General features: G+C 46.9%; 1 protein-coding gene across 5 annotated transcripts in view; it reads right to left on the minus strand.

Annotated features, from left to right (window-relative positions):
* nrcama (neuronal cell adhesion molecule a) overlaps positions 1 to 21,081 on the minus strand; it is a 427,797-nt gene that overhangs the window by 218,719 nt on the left and 187,997 nt on the right. The gene's annotated exons all lie outside the window — the stretch shown is intronic.

Consider the following 21,081-nt stretch of genomic DNA (forward strand, 5'->3'; position numbering starts at 1 on the left):
GAATCGAAAGGTGACTGCAATCCCTCTGGCTCATCAGTTTTAAACACAGAGCTAATAATTTGCTGCTACAAATAATTTGTTATTATTCAGATCCCCTCAAAGCCCATCATCTTTTCATGGCCCCAGGGGAAAGAGTGGTGGGGGGGGAAAGATTTACTGTGTCTTCTATGTGTACTGAAACTGTGAACATGCTGTTCCATAATTGGGTTTACAATGCTGTCACATATAACAAGCGGGAAAGGAAATCTTTGCCCGAGGGCTTTTATGCCAGACTGGCATGGACTGCAGGACAAAGTGTACGCGCGGCGTGGCAATCTTCAATTTCAAACCACGGAACTAACTCACTTGCCCATACCAACGTGCACAAAAGGAGGTTGAACGAAAGCTGCACAGCGAGGATAAGATAATGATTGAAAGCTTCCTGTCAAACTGCACACACACACACTGTTGCGCTCTAACAGTAAAATACCAGGAAGTTTGGGTGGCCATTTTTGTTGAGGGCAGAGTGACCATGATCGTAGGCCAGACAGCTTTACTTCGTCGAACATTCGACTCCTGCTGGGGATTCTAAGGAAACGTCCTTGGGAAAATAACACTAATAAATGCAAATCTTCAAACAAAAGGAACAAAATAGTTCATTATAATTAATCCTGATTTAAGAAATAGTATACAACAATGGCCACAGTCCTTTGTTGACTGGAAAGTGCTTGGGGACATCCCGAAAACATCTTGAAAGATGCAAAATAAATGCAAATTCTCATCCTTTTCTTTTTTTCCTCTCAATCTCATTGTTTATGATTTCCCTCAGACCAATAAAATAATTAAAACTTCTCCAGTGTTCCAGTCAGATCTGATAGGCTTTACAGTACTTCTGTTCACAGCTTGCACAAAATTAATTCTGTTCCCGAGTCAAAACATAAAACATAAAATCTTCAAAGAGTCCCACTCAGGTTACTACAAAGGATGCTGTACTCCTTTCAATTGTCCACACACTGGGCACAATACAAAAATCCTTTTGTAACCACGACCGGTGGCTTGGTGAGAATACAGGAGCGTAGGAAACAAAACTAAGAGGAGCTCCACTTCCAGCTCCCTGGTTATTCTGCTGGGTAAGGTGGTGAGTAACTGATTCATAGAGACCAGCAGGATACCAGCTTCCAGTCCAAGTCTGGGCTGGATCTCAGCCAAGGGTAAAAGTCAGAGAGCTGCAGACTATTTGATGTTTGTGGAGTTTTGCAAGGAAAGAACCCCTTCAGGAACAGAAGAGAGAAGGAATGAAGGGAGAAGAGAACGAATGGAATTGAAAACAAACTGCAAATAAGAAAAAAAACACTTTCATGAACAAGGCTTTTTTCCCTTAATTCTTTCATGAGATTTGGATGTCAGGGGCAAGGCTTGTATTTACTGCCCATTTCTAATTGTGCTTGAACTGAGTGGCTTGCTTAGCCATTTCAGAGGGCAGTTAAGTGTCAAACACATTGCTGTGGGTCTGGAGTCACATGTAGGCCAGGAAAGAACAGCAGATTTCCTTCTCTGAAGGACATTAGTGAACCAGATGAGTTTTTGCAACAATCAATGATACTTTCATGGTCACCATTACTGAGACTAGCTTTCAATTCCAGATTTAGTATTTATGAACTGCAGTGGTGGGATTTGAACCCATGTCCCCAGAACATAACCTCTGGATTACTCACCCGGTTACGTTACCACTATACCACCATGGGGTGGTGTATAAGATATTGAAGGCACTGGCAATTGTGCGTTACTATGGGCATACAATAGAGGTGGGAGGATATTTTTCTCTTCTTGAAATCACAGGCAATCTTGGTGGGCATTATACCTTTGTTCTCACCCAATATCCATCAACAGCCACTTTCCAGCCTCAGTCACCATCCAGGGCCCATTACCGAGCAGTTCCGTTACCAACGAAAGCACAACTGTTGGTCCAGCTGAGTTTGGCTAATTTAGCAAGCACTGCAGATTGAAATTTGGGACTCATAGCTCAGAGACACATCAGGTGAGCCATGTACACACTCATCCAGTCATTTGTTTCATGGAGCACAGCATATTTGCAAATGCAGTAATGATCTACGGTAGCAATGCCAGCTGTGGCTCAGTGAGTAGCCCTCTTGAGTCTGTGCCAGAAGGTCGTCGGTTCAAGCCCCACTCCAGGACTTGAATACAAAATCTAGGCTGGCACTGCCTATACAGTACTGAGCGAGTGCTGGAGGTGCCATCTTCTGGATGAGGCATCGAACCATTAAAAACATCTTTCCATGCAGGTGCATGAAAAATTGCACTAATTTAAAGGAGACCGGTAGAGATTCCTCTGATGTCCTGGCCAGTATTTATCCTACAACTAATATCAGTAAAAAAAAAACTGATTGCCAAGACATTATTGCTGTTTGTGGGAGTTTGGTGTGCACAAATTGGCTGCTGCGTTTCCTACATTACAACAGTGACTAATCTTCAAAGCTATTTCATTGACTGTAAAGAGCTTTGGGGCATCCTGAGGGCCTGTAAGGCAGTACATATAAATGCAAGTCTTTATTTTCGGACATGGGAGATAAAACTGGACTGCTCCTTTAATGTGCATCACACAGAGAGAATAGTAGCACTCGCAGGACAGATTAGTTGCAGCGTATTTTATTAACCTCATTTAACATGATTTCAACAGCCACGATACTAAAACAGATTATTTTCTACCAGCATCTAAAATAACAAGCACAGAAGTCATGGCTTGATTCAATTATTTGATTAGTCTCTTTCATTGCTTGATGTTTGTCGTGAGTAAATTTTGCATTCAATGAGCAATGCTGATATCAAGCATTCCCGGGTCAGATAGGGCATGCTTCGATACAGACTGCCCCTCTGTCTGAGCAATTTACCACAGAAGAGGGTTTCTACACTGCATCTGTGCAACATTTCTGTATTTCCCACAATCTTTCGCCTCTGTGAGTGAGACTGCCAATTTAGTTGCTAATTAGTCCAGAATTAAGAGCTATTTTGTGCTGTCTGGTTCATATGTTCACTAGAAACTGCATTACGATTGCCCCAAACTCAATTTGCATTGAATTTACACTTACAGCTAGCAGACAGGTGAGACTTTCATACCATCAATCCCAGAAATGAAAGACCAGTGTTTGGACCGCTACACGACAAAATCCCCAAGTTCTGTCATTTATTAGGAGAAAATGAGGGACTATTTGTTAGTCTTGACACTGCAGCAATATTACGTCTCATTCTAACAGATATGCTTGAGAAAATTGCTCTAGGTTAGCGCAAAAACATTTTATTGTAAATCTTGCAAATTTAAACAGGGATAATATGGCACACAGCTGTTCTTTAATGATGAACAATTCAGAATTCACTACTTAATCAAGCTTCTGAAAGTAATTTCCAGCTGCCTACGTTTGCTGACACCACATGCTCAGATGACGCACTCCCCGAAAACGCACACGTACAATGTCACTGCCTGTGACGGCACTCACTGTCAGCAATTTCTCTTCACGGGATGTGGGCTTCACTGGCTGGGCCAGCAGTTATTGCCCACCTTTAGTTGTCCTTGAGAAGGTGGTGGTGAGCTGCCTTCTTGAACCGCTGCAGTCCATGTGGTGTAGGTACACCCACAGTATTGTTAGGCAGGGAGTTCCAGGATTTAGACCAAGCGACAGTGAAGGAGAGGTGATATATTTCCAAGTCAAATGGTGAGAGACTTGGAGGGGAACTTCCAAACCAAGGTGGTGATGTTCCCATCTATCTGCTGCCCTTATCTGCTGCACTTGTCCTTCTAGATGGTAGTGGTCGATGCTGGGTGGTCCGTCTTGGTTTCATTCCTTTTTTGTGACTGTTTTGTAGCTGTTTGTTACAACTGAGTGGCTTGTCAGGCCATTTCAGAGGGCATTTAAGAGTCAACCACATTGCTGTGGGTCTGGAGTCACATGTAGGCCAGACCAGGTAAAGATGACAGATTTCCTTCCCTAAAGGACATTAGTGAACCAGATGGGTTTTTACAACAATTGACAATGGTTTCAAGGTCATCATTAGACTTTTAATTCCAGATTTTTTAAAGATTAAAGATGGCACAGACCAAGCAAATGCAGTAGAGAAAAGCTCTGCCTTTCCAAGAGTCCGATCTGCGTGAAGTCTGAAAACTAGTGGGAAAACACAAACCCCCCTTCCCCCATCCGCTTCCTTCGCCTCCCACTCAACACGTGCATGCTCAGAGCGGGTACTGGCAAACAAGGGTGTGGGCACATTCCTGACGACATCTGGCACTCAAAGTGCACATGCGCAAACCTGCAGACCATACTTTGCCGGGTTGGCAGGAGTTACAGAGTTTCCAGTTGGCTAGGATGTATCGCTATAGAATTAAAGTTATTGAACAAATAATCATTTATGGCAATGGACCTGTCTAAATACAATCACTGCTCAGGTACTGAAATTATAATGGCCCATAACTTCTGTCACCGGGGCAAAGTACCTGGGGAGGGGGCTAACTCAAAGATGCGCTGGGGAACCTCCCCACCACTCCCACCAGCACCACCCAGGAGTCCCCATGTAAGGATTGCACAGCAATTACCCTGCACTGGGAACCATCCGATACTCCGATTTAAGAGTTAAATTGCACTTCTGACCATCTTACAGGAATAGTTCCCCAGGAAAGGTTAGATGAATTAAACCAATTCTCACTCTTGGGTAAGTATAGCAATGATCCACCCCGACACCCACCCATAGGAACCCCCGACTACCTTCCTCAGCTCCCCCCTCCCAACTGCCATCCCCACCTCCCGACTGCCCTCCCATCCCCTCACTATTCCCCACCCTCCAACTACCACCCTACATCCCTGACTATACCTCCATCCTTCAGGCTCCCTCCCCACTCCCCCGATTAACTCCCCACACACCCCGCCCCCCCCACTATGCCTTCATCCCTCCGGCTCCCTCCCCACTCTCCCGACTGCCCCTCCACCATCCATTTGCCCTTCTCGCTCCCCCGATTACCACCCCAACTACCCGACTACCTTCACTGACTGCCCACCCCAATGACAACCCCCTCCATTGACCACCCAGCCTCACCCATTTACCACCTGACTTCCCCACCCACTGACCACCCAACTCCCTCCATGCACCATTGACCACCTGTCCGCCCAAAGACCACCCAACTCCCCCCACTGACAACTCGACCACCCGCCCAACCACCCGCCCAACCAACCACCCGAACTCCCCACTGACCGCTCGACACCACCCAATGGCCCCCGGCCCACCTCAACTGACCACTTGACCCCCCCGAGCCGACTTCTTGAACCGCTGCAGTCCATGTGGTGTAGAATCAGCCACAGCGCTGTCAGGAAGAGAGTATTGGGTTTTTGACCCGGCAACAGTGAAGGAACGGCAACATATTTCCAAGTCAGGATTATGTGTGGTTTGGACGGGAACTTGCAGGTAACCTTATCCTCCTAAATGGTAGAGCTCGAGGGTTTGGAAGTTGCTGTTGAAGAAGCATTGCTGCAGTTTGTTATGAATCTGATATCAGTCTGCCAGAGAGAGAGGTTTGATGTTAACCATGAGTGAAGTTAACGATGCTGTGATTAAGCACTGACAGATTGATAGGCAGAGAATGGTGCACTCTGTTCTCCAACAGCTTGTGGACAAAACAATTGGAGCTTTCAAGATAAAAAACGGACGTGCATTTATAGGCAAAATAAAGATTCGCAGTTAAATCAAAGAAAACTCAAAGATGTTTTACCAGTACATTAAGAGCAAGAGAATAACTAATGAAACGGTAGGGCCCATCAGAGATATACATGGTAACTTGGGCATTGCTGCAGAAGATGTGGGCAGGGTTCTCAATGAGTACGTTGTCTCTGTCTTCACTAAGGAGAGGGATGATGCAGACATTCTGGTTAAAGGGGAGGAGTGTGAAATATTAGATCCAGTAAGCATAGTGAAAGGGGAAGTACTGGAGGGACTGGCATCCTTGAAGGTGGGTAAATCACCAGGGCCAGATGGATTGTATGCCAGGCCTTTAAAGGAAGCCAAGGAGGAAATAGAGGATGCTCTGAGGATCATTTTCCAATCTTCACTAGATACGGGCGAGTTCCCAGGGAATTAAAGGTCTGCAAACATTGTACCATTATTTCAACAGGGTGCAAGGGATAGGCCAGAAAATTATAGGCCAGTGAGTCTGACTTTGATGGTGGACAAATTATTGGAATCAATTCTGAGAGACATGATAAACTATCACTCAGAAAGGCACAGATTGATCAAGAGTCAGCATGGTTTTGTTAGGCTTAGGAAGTCTGTGTCTTACCAACTCAGTTGAATTTTTTGAGGAAGTGTAAGGAGGATTGATGAGGGTTGTGCAGTGGGTGTTGTCTACATGGATTTACATAAGACATTTGGCAAAGTCCAACATGGCAGACTGGTCAGAAAAGTGAGATCTCATGGGATACAGGGGAAGATGGTGAGTTGGATCCAAAATTGGCTCAGTGACAGGAAACAAAGAGTAATGGCCGATGGATGTTTTTGCGAATGGAAAGCAGTTTCCAGTGGCATTCCACAGGGATCAGTGTTGGGGCCCTTGCTGTTTGTTGTATATATTAGTGATTTGGACTTAAAAGTGGGAGGCATGATTGGGAAATTTGCGGATGACACAAGAAGTGCCGATGCAGTTGCCCGTGAAGAGGATAGCTGTTGTCTCCAGAATTATATTAATAGTTTGGTTGAATGGGCAGAAAAGTGGCAAATGGAATTCAATCTGGAAAAGTGTGAGGTCATGAACTTGGGGAGGGCAAACAAAAATTGGGAATACTCAATAAACGGGAGGATATTGAGAGGGGTTTAGGAAATGAGAGACCTTGGAGTGCATGGCCATATGTCCCTGAAGGTGGCAAGACAGGTGGGTGGATGAGGTGATAAAGAAAGCATATGTGGAATGCTTTCCTTTATTGGGTAAGGGATTGAATACAAAAGCAGGGATGTAATGCTGGAACTGTATAAAATGCTGCCTAGGTCACAGCTGGAGTTTTGTGTATAGTTCTGGTCACCACATAACTGCTTTGGAGAGAGTTGCCAGGGCTTGAAAATTGCAGCTTTGAAGAAAGATCGGATAGGCCAGGGCTGTTTTCCTTAGAACAGGGGAGGCTGAAGGGTGACCTAACTGAGGTGTACAAGAATATGAGGGGCCTAGGTAGGGTAGACAGGAAAGACCTGTTTCCCCTAGCTGAAGGGTCATTTACCAGAAGGCACAGGTTTAAAGTGATTTTGGTAGAAGGATTAGAGGGGACATGAGGAAAATCTTTTTCACCCAGAGGGTGGTGGGTGTCTGGAATTCACTGCCTGAATTGATGGTTGAGGCTGAAATGCTCAACTCATTTAAAAGCTACCTGGATCAGCACCTGAAGTGCTGTAACCTGCAAGGCTATGAACCAGGTGCTGGAAAGTGGGATCAAAATGAGCGGCTAGTTTCTTTTTTTCTCTTTTTCGCTGGCACCGACACAATGAGCTAAATGGCCTCTTTCTGCGCCGTAACTTTTCTAAGGTTCTATATAGTGCCTTTCACAACTTCAGGACATCCCAAATGCTTTATACAGACAATGAAATGCTTTTGAAGAGTAAACACTGTTGTGATGTAGGAAGCGTGGCAGCTAATTTGCACACATCAAGCCCTCATAAACAGCCATAGGGTAAATGACCAGATAACCTGTTTATAGTGATGTTGATTGAGGGATAAATATAGGCCAGGACACCAGAGATAACTCCCCTGCTCTACTTTGTAATAATGCCATAGGCTCTTTTTACATTCACCTGAGAAGGCAGACGTGGTCTCGGTTTAGCATCTCATCTAAAAGCCAGCACTTCCAACAGTGCAGCCTTCCCTCAATACTCCACTGGAGTGTCGGCCGAAATGTCATGCTCAAGTCTCTGCTGTCAGACTTGAACCCACAACCTTCTGACTCAGAGGTGAAAGTGCCAAAGGTGACATCCATAGATTGATAGATTTTTGTTTGGTAAGATACCAAGGGTTACAGAGTGAAGATGAGCAAATGGAGTTGAGGTGCCGGTCAGCTGTGATCCAACTGAATGATGGAGCAGGCTCACAGGGCTGAATAGCCTACTTCCTGTTCCTCTATTCATTCACTGGAGCTCAGTGTCACGTGATCACATAAGTGCTGTGTTTCCTCTGTCATGAGTCTCCGCCGGATGGTGATGGTAACATTGGCTTTCAGAGTGAGCTAGAAAGCACAGCAGGAACTGGACCATTGGTGCTACTGTACTGTACTGTACGGCCAGATTTCCGACTTGCATGCTTCCACCACAGAGCCTCACCAAACGGGAGCACGTTTCGGTTAACGGGAGCACGTTTCGGTTAACGGGAGCACGTTTCGGTTAACGGGAGCATGTTTCGGTTAAGTCACGCTTGTGGTAAATCCGGGGCTGCCTTTCCTCAGGTGCACTGCCGGTGGTCGAACCTTTGCACTGGAATCTCACAAGGAGAAAAATTCCCCCCAGTGACTGGGTTTAGAAGTAAAGTTTGCAGCAATGAGATTTGATGCCAACATTGGCAAAGACATAGGGTGGAATATCCAGCTCTGAAGTCTAGGTTCGGTGGTGGGCGCGGAAGTGGGAGTGATTCCCGCTGTGGGGGGGTGGCCGGGACAGCTGAACATGTGCAATATTCGCCAGCACCTTCCAAATCCACGACCACTACCATCTAGAAGGACAAGGGCAGCAGATAGATGGGAACACCACCGCCTGAAAGTTCCCCTCCAAGTCACTCACCATCCTGACTTAGAAATATATCGCCGTTCCTTCACTGACGCTGGGTCAAAATCCTGGAACTCCCTCCCTAACAGCACTGTGGGTGTACCTACACCACATGGACTGCAGCGGTTCAAGAAGGCAGCTCACCACCACCTTCTCAAGGGTAACTAGGGATGGGCAATAAGTACTGGCCCAGCCAGCGAAGCCCACATCCCGTGAATGAATAAAAATAAAATTGCACTGTTCAACTCATTCATTTTTCATCCATATGGAGCACAGCGAATCTCGTGGTAGAGGTGGGCAGGGAGTCGCTGTCCCTGCTGTTACCTCATAGGGTCAAAAGTCCTGGCACCATATTTAAAGGACACCCAGACAGCCTCCCTCCCTTCCGTCCTTAGCTTCCTTCCCAAGCCCAGCCTCCACTCTGCCCTTCCACCCTGCCGACCTCCGCATCTCCCCCACACCCCCCCGCCGCCCCCCCCCACCCCACCCACCCCCACACTGCTCCAGCCTACACACAGCTTGTGTGCTACCGGTGCCTGACATGAGTGAAGTTATGAGCAGTCCCCAAGAAGGTGAAAGCGGCATCTCCTGACCTCTAAGTCATGGAAGGAGTGAAGCTCACCAGGTGCACACCACTTATATTCGGTCATAAAACTGAACGTTCTAATTTCTCACTGGTGGGGAACATAATTTGGGAGGACGAACTTGATTCCGGCGAGCTGGCCATTTAATGAGCCTGCCTGACATGCTAATGCAGGCAAAAGGACTTCCCAACATGGTTTCTCGCTCTACGGGTGCTGCCAGATTTGCTGAGCTTTTCCAGCATTTTTTTGTTTTTACCTTAGATTTCCAGCATCTGCAGTATGTTGCATTTATCCCTACATTGTTCGTCGGGAAGCTTGACCCATCTTTAAAGTCCCGAGATCAGAATTCCAAAAGTTCATCCCGATGTCAGGAAACTGATCTTTGGCCTCACACCAAAGTAAGTTGCCCTGCCCGCCAGGCTTCCTGCTGCTGGCAGGGCCAGAAGATTCTGTCCGTATCCTTTGAAAGGATAACTTGATAGAAGCGAATGTTTTGCCTTCGATCTATCTCCTTTGATCTGAGATGAGAATACATGGATAAAAAAAAAGAACAATATACAAAGAAAGTTTCCAGGTAGACATCACCCTTACAATGCAGTTACATCAATTCAACTCTGAAGATGCAGGATCAGGCCAATCTGGCTGTAGGCAATTTCATTATCCATCAAGAGAGCTTCTGAGGCTGAATCATCCCCCATGTGGGGGCCCTCAAGAGATCTGCTGACTCATACTAAAGGGGTCAGGGGAAGGGGGTGGTGGGAAATGGGAGGGCTAAACATTCACAGATCCAAAGGTGGAGAAAGAGCAATGTTCACGTGATCAAGGATCCATAGAAGATCATCAGTGCGGTTGATGGCATCAACTAGGAATAGGAATCTCTTTGTTTTAAACCATACAGAACAATGAAACAGACTGCCAACCTCCTGAACCAAACATCGAGACAATAAATTAAACCCAATGCTTTAAGACAGCAAAATCTCCTTATTTAAGCACCACATTCACTCCTTTCTTTTGAAGTTTTCAAGGTTAAGTGGTCACTTGTCTTAGACTGAGAGGCATTTCTTTCGCATTTTCTTTTAACTGGAACAGTGTGTGCAAGTGCCGGGGTACTGGGCGTGTGATAAAGTTCAGAGGGAAATGTTTCATTCCTATAAGTGTTGCGACAGGAAAGGACGGAAGAGCGATGAAGGCTCCCTCTTAATACACGTATCTTTCTCTTTCCCACGTGAGCATTTATTTCTGCTCTTCCTGTTGCACTCTTCAGCAATCCAGGTTGGCCTTTTCACAAGAGCAACTGCCCGAGTTTGCAGGAACATTATAGTAAGTCTGAATGTGCACGAGCTGAGGAACCACGGAAGGATCATTAAGCAGCTACACATCAGGGGCTGCACTGGGCTGTGGCTATGTACACCTGGAGGCCATCAATTTGCTCAGAGATTTACCAGAATCTTTATAACATTCTTCTTTTTTTAAATCACTAAGAATGGTCCTTTTCTATTGATTGCAAAAGTGTTCACTGATATTATATTGTACGTCCTGAGTCCAGGATACTTGTGATAGCGGTGCAATGCTTGATCAAAGAGCTAGGGGAGAAGGGCCGGGGGGAGAGGGGAAGATAAAAAGTAAATAGGAAAAGCATGTAAACAGGGGTCCACTGAAGAAGTAAACAGGGAAAAAGTCAAGTGTCACTTTGTGGTGCTCAAACTTCTTTGGTTGAAGTAATTACGGGCCCCCTTAGTAATTACAGGCCCCCATCCAAATTATAATGCCGCATAAAACAGACCATCATAGAATGGTTACAGAAAAGGAGGTGGCCATTCAGCCCGCTGTGTCTGTGCTGGCCCTCTACAAGAGCAACTCTGCTTGTCCCACTCCCCCACCCTTTCCCCGTAGCCCAGCAATGCTTTTTCTCCTCAGGTGCTTACTCAATTCCCTTTTGAAAGCCCCGATTGAATGTGCCTCCACCACACTCTCAGGCAGCGCAGGAAAGATCCTAACCACCCACTGCATTAAAAAACTTCTCCCTCATGTCGCTATTGCTTCTTTTAATAATCAGCTTAAATCGGTATCTTCTGGTTATCAGTCCTTCCGTCAACGGGAACAGGTTCTCTCTATCTACTCTGTTCAGACCCCTCACTAATTTGAACACTTCTATCAAATCTTCTCTCGACCTTCTCTTCTTTAAGGAAAGATAATATGAAAGTGCTGCATGTAGAGTGTTTTAATAATCCTGTTTAAAATCAACAGGAATTTGCTGAGATATCAGGGGTACAGATATCATACAAATGGGTTCGCCTGCTTTTCACTGCACAGAATGTAACACTTAAATATTTTTTTCAAAATCCCTTCTCCTGAACAAGGTTAAACATACCTGACGTCCACCACCAGCCTTGGTAACTGTGGGTTTACTTGGCAATTTAGGTGCCACCCTTAGTGCTCCTCCATGTGCACCCCCCACCCATACAGCCAGCCCACCCTGCTCCACACACCTGGTTCACACCAAGCTGACCTTCCTGCCACTGCTCAGTTATTTTGTGGACCCCCTGAAATTCTCTACGGATCCCCAGGGGGCCCGCGGACACCAACCCATCTTAAGTAAACAAAAGTAGAAGGAAATCAACCAAAGATACTGTGTTCAATTCAGACATGCGTCAAATTGAGAGAATGCTGAGTGTTCATTCTCAACCAGGCCCTGGTTAATAGGATTAGGTTGGATGATTATCTCAATTCCTGGATAGGATGAGTCACTAACATTCTCCATTCGTGACTTGTGCCGTGTCACATAAAAAGGAACAATTTTTACAAGCAAAATGGTGACATTTGGTCGGACTCATCCAGTTACCAGTTACTGTTACTTATTGTTCAACATTACCTTCCCTTGAGCTGAATTTGACACAATATTGTACACTTCCATTTGCTTTGTTGAAGGCACTTTCAGCCCTTAGTAGGAGCCACTCAGTTACACATGGCCCTTATTAGGAAAGCACAATGAAGCATAATTTCTGCTGTCAGGCTAATTACCATTGGAGTTTGAGCTGTGACAAGACCATTGACCTTCAATAGCTTGTTCATGCGCTGCATGCAAACGGGTTTGCTATTGTCTTAGTCTCCCCAGGCATAGTGTCAATATTGGTTACAAGGCTTAAAACAGCTCTCCCCTGGAACTTCCTCTCCTGAAGGTGCAGCCTGCAGGGGTCAGGCATACTCCAGTTCCTCAAGTAATCATTGTGTGGGCCTTCACAGTGAACATTGGCTAGGAACGCAAAAAAGGAAGACATCACAGCTGAGAGCTATCAGGTCTGGATCTCGTTCCGGCATCTTCATGTTCCAGCAGGCAGGGGGTTATATCTGGAATCTTCCTGGGTTATAATCCAATTGCTCAATGAACAATGTCTTAATCAAATGAGCTACTGCTTAGAAGTGAGACAGTACCATTATCACGAGTACTGGACAGTACCCAAACTGATACACTACAGCTCTTGTCCAAACACACCAAGATTAGCTTCCTGGCAGCTTTACTGTGGTTCCCTCTGCATCCTAATGTGCTGATCCAATGTTGAATGTGAGATTTGGACCTCTCCACCCAAGGTTTGTGGATTATGGGACAATTGGAGCTTTCAAGGCTGGAGCCTGAATTTTACATTGCCCGTGTGGGTGCCAGGCACTCCCGACGTCACGTGAAATAGAGCGTGATGTCATCGGGAGGGCTTCCCAACGTCATCACGCCGCATTGTGACATCACGCTGAACGGTCATGCCCTACGTCGGCAGCCCGCCCAATGTCAATCAAAGGACCAACTGAGCCAATTAACGGAGCAATGTCCTGGAATTTTGAGAGGCTCGTGCATTTTTACCGTCGGCACATGGGAAAAATGGAAGGCAGCGATCACATAATTTACGCTTTCTTCATCCAGGGCAGGATATAATGCTCAAGAGGATTGGAGGAGTGAAGAGATAGGAGTGCACATGTTGTTTGAAAGTCTGGCCAGTCCTGTTTCATCAGTGAAGCATTCTTCCCATTACTTGTGTAAGTTAGAAGGCTTAAATCCTTATACAGGCCTTTACAGGCTGGCCATGTCATTATAAAGGCAGAGCCTCTGCAAAGCAGAAGGTGAAAATGGGCACTGTCATTTCAGCTGGATGCACTTACTCAGATGAGGAGGAAGGGGCAAGAAGGGACAGAAAGCAAGCGGCCACAGACATTGTCATAGAATCTGCCTGGAAGACCAAGCAGCACCTGAAGGGGTTGAAGGCCAGCATGAGCCAATTAACAGTGATAAAGATCTCACCCGTGATAGCCCCTGTGTGTTTTACAGTGATTTCATGAACCACTAATGAGTGCTACATCTTGGTGCTCCCCTAGCACCGACAGCTGCATTGCAGGCAGGCTGCTGACTCTGATGCCCCTTTGGCCTGGCTAACTTTGGTGGCCATCTTCTGGTCGCTGGTGCCTGCGAGGGCCTCGACTGGGCGGAAGAGCCCTGCATAATGGCAGGTCACTCCTCAGTCATGGCGGCTTCCTCAGATGCAACAGTCACTGGCAGAGGGGTGGAGGAGCTCCTGTCGTCATCTGGAGTGCCCCGAGAGGAGCCCCCAGAGACAGGGAGCTGCAGGTCATCCGCCAACCTAAGGTTTGCTTGTACTTCCCTGCTCACCATCAATGGATAAGCAGCTAACAGAGTCACCAGGTGCCTCATCTATCTCTTACATTGGCAATGCCCTGCTGAGGTCACTGCCAGTGTGTGGGCTGGAAGGTCGGAGTGCAACCCCAGAAAGCCTTGATTGAGCTCTTGGAGTTGGCGCTCCATGAGTTGCCAATCTCTCTATGCAGGATGCTGTGCGTTCTGAGTGAAGGGTCAGCACAGGGCTCATACACTGCATGGACTCCTCCATTGCTTGAACCATGGCACACAAACCCTCAGAAATCTCTGCCGGATCTCCATGTACATCCAGCATTTGCTGCCTGATGGAGGACTCCAGAGGCTCATCATCATCCTGGTCTGCAACACTCGTCCAATTGTCAGAGGCCTGGGAACTCTCCATCTTCAACAGCTCCTCGAGCGAATGCGACATGCCTTCCCCAGTGTGCGCAACCATCTTTGCCGGTGCGCTCAAACCCACAAAAGGGTCTGTGTCTGAGGTGGGGCAAGGTGCAGAGCAAGGCTGTGACGCTAATGCTTCTGATCTGATATTAATGGATCATCAGCTGGTCTTGAAGAAGATCCCTTTGATGGGATACTTCAATTTGTTTTAGCTTCATGAGCATTTCAGATTCAGAATAGGTGACTTCAGCTAGATTCTGCAATTGGGCAATAGCGTGACACAAAGATATCCTTAAGCAAGAACATAAAGGATTAGTGGATATTACCTGGCATTCTTTCACCCATTGACCTCCATTTCTGAGACCCTCCCCCAATCTAAAGTGTGTCCACTTCAGTCCTACCCTCCTCCAAAACCCTAGTCTCTCCACGGCCAGTGAATCTCGTTCCACACTCGCACGTAATGTCCAAAATGTCCTCCTCCATCAGAGTCAGCACTACAAGATTCGGCACTCCCCTACCAGTACAGCTTCACTCTAGGGCATTGTGCTTCCTCTTCTCTTGTGAGGACAAGAGTGCATTCATAATCCCCCCCTCTATATGCCAAAACATTACATACTCCTCCCCAGTATCGCTAGTTTAAGTCCCCAGCACATTGCTTCTCCCTTCCAGACATGACTGCCATCCTGTCTCGTCCCAATCAGCCTTCTAAGGCACAGGAACATGTGCCAATTTTATCTTGCGGCTTTACATCCTCAAGCCCCACCAAATGCAAGTGCTCACAACAGTGATTCAAGGTGAAAAGAGGCTTCATTACTCACCCTTGCAAAGTGGAGTTGGTCACTCAACCTCCTCTGGCACTGCACCCAGGTCCTTCGTACAACTCACCCCCCAGCTGCTGACTACTGCTGCCACGGTCCAAGCCGCCTTGGTCAGATGTGGAGGCCTCCTCTTGCCATCATGTGGCAGCTTTATCTCCCTGCGATCACTCCCTGCCTGGATGAGTGCTCGCAGGCAGTCTTCAGGGAAGAGAGGGGCTGCTTAGTTGCGGGCATTTCCAAGCCTCCTTCCATGGCTTGCAGCTCCCATGACATTCCACGGCCACATTCCTCCTGTCTTTCAATCTTGAAGGAAAAATTTAAATTCCAAGGTGCGCAGCACTCTCTCCCAGAATTTCACAGCACTAACTTCACTTTTTTCCTGTGCTTTTAAACTCCCCACCCGCAGCTGAATTAATTGAGGCGCCCGCCCTGCTCCCACCCCCTGGGCACCGCTGGGCCTCTCAGGAAGTGAGCTTCGTGCTGGCTGGTTGTTAGTTGGGCAACCAGCGGGTGACTGCTGTCGGCTGCTGGTCTCGGGCAGAAGCAGAGTTCACATCCCACTGATCATGCACGCGTACCAAGGGACAAACTCAGGCCTGGGTTTTTGTTAGGTAAGGGTACTCCGGGGTTTTGGAGCACAGGTTGGTAAATGGAGCCAAGTTACAGGTCAGTCACGTTCTAACTCAATGGTTCGAGAGGCTGGATAACCTATTCCTTTTTTTTATTCGTTTATGGGATGTGGACATTGCTGGCCAGGCCAGCATTTATTGCCCACGCCCAATTGCCCTTGAGAAGGTGGTGGTGAGCTGCCTTCTTGAACCGCTGCAGTCCCTGTGGTGTGGATACACCCATAGTGCTGTTAGGGAGGGAGTTCCAGGATTTTGACCCAGCGACAGTGAAGGAACGGCGATATATTTCCAAGTCAGGATGGTGAGTGACCTGGAGGAGAACTTGCAGGTGGTGGTGTTACCATCTATCTGCTGCCCTTGTCCTTGGTGGTCATGGGCTTAGAAGGTGCTGCCTAAGGAGCCTTGGTGAGCTCCTGAAGTGCATCTTGTAGATGGTACACACTGCTGCTTTGTCCTGGATGGTGTCGAGCTTCTTGAGTGTTGTTGGAGCTGCACTCATCCAGGCAACTGGAGAGTATTCCATCACACTCCTGACTTGTGCCTTGTGGATGGTGGACAGGCTTTGGGGAGTCAGGAGGTGAGTTACTTTCCACAGGGTTCCCAGCGTCTGACCTGCTCTTGTAGCCACAGTATTTATATGGCTAGTCCAGTTCAGTTTCTGGTCAATGGTAACCCCCAGGATGTTGATAGTGGAGGATTCAGCGATGGTAATGCCATTGAATGTCAAGGGGCGAAGGTTAGATTCTCTCTTGTTAGAAATGGTCATTGCCTGGCACTTGTGTGGCATGAATGTTACTTGCCACTTGTCAGCCCAGGCCTGGATATTGTCCAGGTCTTGCTGCATTTGGACACCAACTGCCTGTCCCTATGACTCTCATCCTCTGATCTTTATACAAATATTTAAGCCAAATCAAGTAGTAGCAGATCTCCTCACTGCTCAAAGATTGTATGACACTATTTGATGTACATTTATGTTATCAGGAGCAATGACTGAATAATTAAAGCTACGTTTACTGTTTATGATAGTTTTTAATTCAGTTGGTGTTTCTATATCTATATTTGCACAGGTGCTGTGGTGTGGGAACAGTGACTGGAGGGAGGGGCAGAGCGATGGTGTGCAAGTACCAGGATCTGGCCCTAAAATCTTTAAAATGTAAAGTGCCAAATCAGTGACAAGAAAATACCATGGAGCATAGAAGATTGAAAACCTACAATGAATTCAGCATTAGGCATCTCTATTCCTTTCCTTTGTCTTTCTCTTTGTCAATCTCATGTGCCCATTTGACAAAAGTAACGCAAAGAACAAAGGAAAGAACTTGTAACAATCTCTAGCACTTTTTATGACCTCAAAGCTAAGAAAAAGCACTTTGCAATGAACTTATTCATTCGAAGTAGCCATTGTTGTAATGTAGGAAACGGGGCAGCCATTTTGCACAGCAAGGTCTCACAAACTCTACCTCAAAATTTGTCCGCATTGTCCCTGGCCTCACCGCTGCACTGCTCCCAATCAAGAAAGAAAATTCAAAGAGAAAAGTAAGTGAGGCTGATGAAGAAATTCTTCAAAGTCTATGGGCAGAATTTTCCCCTCCATGGGTGGGCGGGTCCGGGAGCGGCTGTGAAACAGCCCGCTGCCCGCGATCGGGCTCTGACCGCGATTTCACGCTGGCCAATTAACGGCTGGTCAGCGCGAAACGCACACTGGGAGCCTCGGCGCTGCGGGGTGGGGGCGGGAGGAGCGCGAGTGCTGAAGTTAGTGCATGCGCAGGCGAGCGCTGGCAGAAAGCTCCCTGAAGGCACCGAGCGGCCTTTTAAATACCAAAATAAACTTTAACATGAGATAAAACGTCCCCACGTGTGACTTAGTCACGTGAAGAGGGACATGTGGAAAAGGATGTTAGAAGTTTTTTATAAGTAAGCATTGGAAACCTCATCCCACCCGTGGGTGAGGTTTCGCTAAAAATGCAAAGGCCGTCTGGCCTATTCGCCCGCCTGCCATCCAAACGGTTGAGCGGGCAGTGAAAAATGCGGCTTACTTCATTACTTAAGGGCCTCAAGGGCCTCTTAATTGTCCGCGGGCGGTCTGCCGTCTCTCACATGTGCCCGCCAACTGAAAGATCGCGAGAGTGCGCAATGATGTCGGGACGCTCACCCAACGTTACTGTGTACTGTCGCTCCCATTCAGGTCGGACACGCGCCTGCCCACCCGCCGGGTGAAATATTCTGCCCTATGTTCCGTTCCTGACCTGCTGGCCAAGGATGAATGGCACAGAGACAACGCATCCCATAATTACAGGGGCATCATGCCAGTGAGCAATGCACCAGCAAACCTACCCACAGAAGCTCTTAAAGCTGCAGCGATAGAACCAAACCAATCAATACCACTGCCGCAGCAGGACCCCTATAGGCACAACAGGATAAATCGAGTAAAAAAAAACACGTGTTTCTACAGCACCCTTCAAAAACTCAACATGTCCCATCGCACTTTACAGCCAATGAAGTATTTTTACACCACCCCCCCCATACCCCCTTGCCCAGGTCACCATTTCCACTGTTTCTGTATCCTGTTATTGTGGATCTCAATCACTGATTTTTACCAGTGCTATTGGGATATGTTGTACCAGAGGAAAAGTGGAATACATCTTTTTTTTTTAAAAAGCCCATAATCATCAAGAATTTTGCTTCTCTGGCAAAGACAGAATGGAATTTCAAACCCAAAAACCACTGTAAAACTTCCAACCCCTTGCAGTAAAAGCAGAATTTGACCAATTGAGTCACAATGAAACAGTGCCTCCCCCGCCAAATAATGGTCCACAAAATGCCAATGTAACACAGCTGTCAATCTGGTTGACGTGTGACCATGGAACATAGGTTAATATGAGGAGAAGGAGGATAAAGAGGGACCATGTCGCTTGTAACGCAGGGAACACTTGTCCATGTTATTCAGAGGCTGCAAGGATTAGGAAATTCCCATTTATACAACCAAAGGTCCAATGGGAATCAAATGAAATTTCATCAATAAGGTGAAAAAGCACACACTGGGTCAAGGCTACGGAGTCGGGAAATGTTCCTGACAGCAGGAATGCCGATGAGTAAAAATGAAATGCTGACTGGTGACCTTCTTACCCAGCAAACAATAAAATCAAGCTACATTCTGTCCGAATACCATGAACACAGAATCTAAACTGAAATAAGCTAACAAAGAGAGCACCAGCATCTCTTAGTTACAGGTGAAATTCTGCATCTTGGATTGACAGGATCTCAAACCGGTCAAAAAGAAAAGAGTATCAGTCTGCAAGTTCCACTCCAGATTCTGAGATACAACTGTTAAAATTCAGGACACGGTACTGCCTTCAACTCAGCATGTTGAAAGGTGCTGAGGGGAGGTTTGGGAGGTGGTACAAGATGAACAACATTCAAGAAGCTTGACAGCATCGAAGACAAAGCAGCCCACTTGATCGGCACCTCGTCCATCACCTTAAACATTCACTCCCTTCACCACAGACGCACAGTGGCAGCAGTGTGTATCATCTACAAGATGCACTGCAGGAATTCACCAAGGCTCCTTCGACAGCACCTTCCAAAACCACGACCTCTAACAGCTAGACGGACAAGGGCAGCAGATGCCTGGGAATACCACCACCTGGAAGCTCTCCTCCAATCCATACGCCATCCTGACTTGGAACTATGTTGCTGATCTTTCACTGTCACTGGATCAAAAAGATGGAAAAAGATGCTTGTAATCGCATTCTGGGTATACTACGTAGATGGCCTGCAGCAGTTCAAGAAGAGGGGGGTCACCATCACCCTCCCAAGGGCAATTGGGGATGGGTAACAGACGCTGACCTAACCAGTGACACCCACATCCCATGAAAGAAAGTTAGGTCAGCTGGCACATTTGAAGAGGTACGTTGGGGGAAGGTTCTGAAGAGAGGAAAAGATGCTGCAGGGCGGAGAGGTTTATAAAAGGTGGTGGGGAGCTGAATTTTAACTCCTCTCGCCTTGCCCCAGGCCTGCAAGGCACAAAGCAGGCAGAGGAAGGTGCAGTTAAAATGGAATGGGGGGCTTGCACACTGCACTCCTGCTTGATGTGGTCTTAGTGGGATTAAGCCTGGCTCATCCGCGGCTTGGAACCATGATTCACTCCTCTAACGCATTACAAACTGAGTTCTACAATCAGTCAGTGCAGCTGGAACTAGGCAGCAGACTCTTCAGCACTTGGAAAGCGTATATCACAGTATCTTTACAGTGCAGAAGGAGGCCATTTAGCCCATCGAGTCTGCACTGGCTCTCTGGAAGAGCATTCTACCTTGTCCCACTCCCCTGCCTTGTCGCCGTAACCTTGCACATTTTGATCGCTGTGTGTGTCAGAAGGGAGACAAGATCCCATTTTATAATTCTGACGAAGGGTTACCTCCTGAAACTTTTCCCTACCTTCCTACTCCTTACAGCTCCAGATGAAGCGGCTGTACATTTTTCTTCTGCCTATTGTAGACTTTCTAGTGTTCGCAGCCTCTGTTTTGCAAAGTTCCTTTCATTTAGAAAATTTGCATGCTCACAATCAAGAATTAACAGACAGCCCTGTGCAAGTCTTAAGGGGATAGGAATCCACATTAAAACTAAGCCCACCATCGGTAAGCCTTTTGTATTCATTATGTATAGGCAGCAAGGATGAGAGGATTGGGGCAGTTAACTTCAAACTGGTGGAAAGGGAAAAGCAGGAAGACAAGGAGGGAGAGGAAAGAGACTGAAAGTAGTCTACAGATACCATGCCAAGCCTCTCCTACTCAAAGCTCAGCACAGCACAGCTGAACTCCGAGGAGACCCGGGAGTGCGTCTAATAAACTTAATCTGCTGTAAGGGGAAACATAAGGATGCTTTTTGTATGTCTGTATATTGGTCGTGAGCTGCACTCGAAGCATTACCTCCCACTGACAGCGTGTTTAAAATTGCAAGCTGCAACATCAAGGGATTCTGCGGAAGGGTCATGCACCATCACATTACTGAATCTTTTGCCCATTTGCCTAATGAAAGATCTAAATAAGAGCTGCATTAAAATGCCCGTTTGTATCAAAGCTTGTTCTAAAGGAGTGCTTGCTGTGTATGTCCAACTTCAGTCAGATTGAAGGTGTGCACACACAACAGATATGTTTAATATAGCAACGTGTGTCCCAAGGCACTATGCAGGAGCGTTAGCAGGCAAAACGTGACTCTGAGCCACATGAAGAATTAGTAGGATAGGT

This window comes from Cetorhinus maximus, chromosome 22 (genome assembly GCF_964194155.1).
Source record: "Cetorhinus maximus chromosome 22, sCetMax3.hap1.1, whole genome shotgun sequence".
Lineage (NCBI taxonomy): Eukaryota > Metazoa > Chordata > Chondrichthyes > Lamniformes > Cetorhinidae > Cetorhinus > Cetorhinus maximus.